Source organism: Vombatus ursinus, unplaced genomic scaffold, assembly GCF_900497805.2.
Source record: "Vombatus ursinus unplaced genomic scaffold, bare-nosed wombat genome assembly UNPS02014171.1, whole genome shotgun sequence".
In the NCBI taxonomy this organism is placed as follows: domain Eukaryota; kingdom Metazoa; phylum Chordata; class Mammalia; order Diprotodontia; family Vombatidae; genus Vombatus; species Vombatus ursinus.
Window position 1 is genome coordinate 2,066,013 of NW_020953949.1, and position 2,442 is coordinate 2,068,454.

General features: G+C 40.2%; 1 pseudogene; it reads left to right on the forward strand.

Moving 5' to 3' along the window:
• Nucleotides 1–803: 803 nt before the first annotated feature.
• LOC114041354 lies at nt 804–1,542 on the forward strand (annotated as a pseudogene).
• The last annotated feature ends 900 nt before the right edge of the window (nt 1,543–2,442 follow it).

The following is a 2,442-nucleotide window of genomic DNA, read 5'->3' on the forward strand; positions in this document are numbered from 1 at the left end:
CTACTACTACTACTACTACTACTACTACTACTACTACTACTACTACTACTATGTCTCTGTATTATCATTTTCTCTATCTGGTCTATGTATACTTCAGTGTTGTCTGATTTCTCCAGTCAAAGCTTCATGTTTCTATGCTTCAATGCTACTGATGTCTCTCCTGTTGCCCCCCTCCCCCACTTCTATCACTATCATCTGCTGACCCTTCCTCAGGAAAAGCCAGGGCCAATATGCTTCCGGGCCAGTCAACTCATTTCCAGTTGCTTTGCTAGACCCACAATTCTTCCCTGCCCACCAAAGAGTCCCTTATAGTAGGCCATTGTATAGATCTGGATTGTCTTCAAACCTAATGCTTAGGTTGACTGAACCTAAGTTAGGTTGACTGCATTTCCTTTACCTCAGGGTTCAATAATAGCATTCCCCAAATCTGTCAGCACCTTTCAATTGCTCTCTCAACTCTCATCATGTCTTTCTTCTACCCCTTCCCATAATTAAGGCCAGCCAGAAAAACACTCAAGGTTCAAGAAAAGACTGAAAGCACTGGAAACACCTGTGAGCAAAAAGCCAAAACTTTGCTTCTGGCAACTCTTTTATAGTTGCAAAGCAGGGAGAGATCTATGTGAACTGATGAGAGGGAAGTAAGCAGAGCAAAACAATATGTGTGTGTATGAGTGTGTACACATGTATGTATAAATACACCATAATACCGAAATGGAAAGAACAAGCATACACAAAAAATCAAAAGTGAATGTTGGGTCGAGTCTTTTTCCTGTGGCAGGTCTAAAGCCAGTGGCTGTGCAAAGATGAAGCTTGACATCTATTTCCCAGCCACTGGCTGTCAGAAACTCATGGAAGTTGATGATAAGAGAAAGCTACGGACCTTTTATGATAAACGGAGTTTCTGCTAATGCCTTGGGTGAAGAATGGAAGGGTTCTGTGGTCCATATCAGTGGTGGGAATGACAAACAAAGCTTCCTCATGAAGCAGGGTGTTTTGGCTCATGGATGTGTCCATCTGCTGCTCATTAAGGGCCATTCTTGCTATCACCCTAGAAGAACTGGAGAAAGAAAAAGTAAATCTTTTAGGGGCTGCATTGTGGATGCCAACCTGAGTGTCCTCAAGTCAGTTATTGTGAAGAAAGGTGAGAAAGATATACCAGGATTGACAGATACGACTGTGCCTCGTTGCCTGGGGCCCAAAAGAGCTAGCAGAATCTGCAAACTTTTCAACTTGTCCAAAGAAGATGATGTCCAGTAGTATGTTGTGAGAAAGCCCCTCAACAAGGAAGGTAAGAAACCCAGGACCAGGGCTCCTAAAATTCAGCGTCTGGTGACTCCCCGAGTTTTACAGGACAAACGTAGACGCATTGCTTTGAAGAAGCAATGTACCCAGAAGAACAAAGAAGCAGCAGCAGAATATGCTAAGCTTTTGGCTAAGAGAATGAAGGCGGCTGAAGAAAAATGACAGGAACAGATCGCTAAGAGACGTCAACTGTCTTCCCTGAGCGCCTCCACCTCAAAATCTGAGTCCGGTCAAAAATAAAATTTCTAAAAGTGTGTTAGAAATAAATAACTTTTATCAAGTAAAAAAAAGTGAACGTTGCAAATTATAATAGGCAGAAATGTGGTTTGATAGAAAAGATATAAGAAGACACTCCCACCCCACCCTTTTGAAGAGGTAGAAAGTCCATATATTTTAATATTTTTTGATGTATTGATCAATTATGCAGATTTCTTCCTCTTTTTTTCTTTTTCTATCTTAAAAATACCATATGTTGTATGGGACTTCACTTAAAAGGGGAGGGATTCTGGGAAAAACTATGGTGATATAAAAAAGGCATCAATAAAACATAATAAATTATTTGAAAAACCCACGTCCCTGTTATATTTCTCTCAGTCTCATCCATAAAATAGTGATAAGGCTTCCACCAACTACATCATGACTTTTGTGGTGAGACAAGTACTTTGAAAACTAAATAATACTATCTGTTATTCTATTGTTTCCAAAGTAGAGTTAGGAAATGGCAACTGAGGCATGCCAGAAACTTGTTCAGAATTAGCTCGTATATTCCTTATAAGTGGTAAAATTTCTTTGAGGTAAAGGTATATCTAATTCTTATCCAGGGGTATTCTTTATTGGACAGAATTCTTGGGTGGACAATGGAAAAGCAGGCATATTTTCAATGAGTTTTTGTTGCAATAAGATTATAGTTGATGGGAAGAGTCCGTCTCCATCACAATGCCAAATTTGGAAGAGTGTGCGATCATTTCCCAGTGACAGAGCCAGGAATCCAGAAGAACTTTGTCAGAGGGCAAGGCTGTAGAATTTAGCAATAGCAAGCTCAGTCAATGCAGGAACACTGAGTACAGAAATTCCTGAAAAGATCTGATCTCCAGAAATTGCTTTTGCAAGTTCTCCTTTCTTGGGGAATACTGAAGAAGT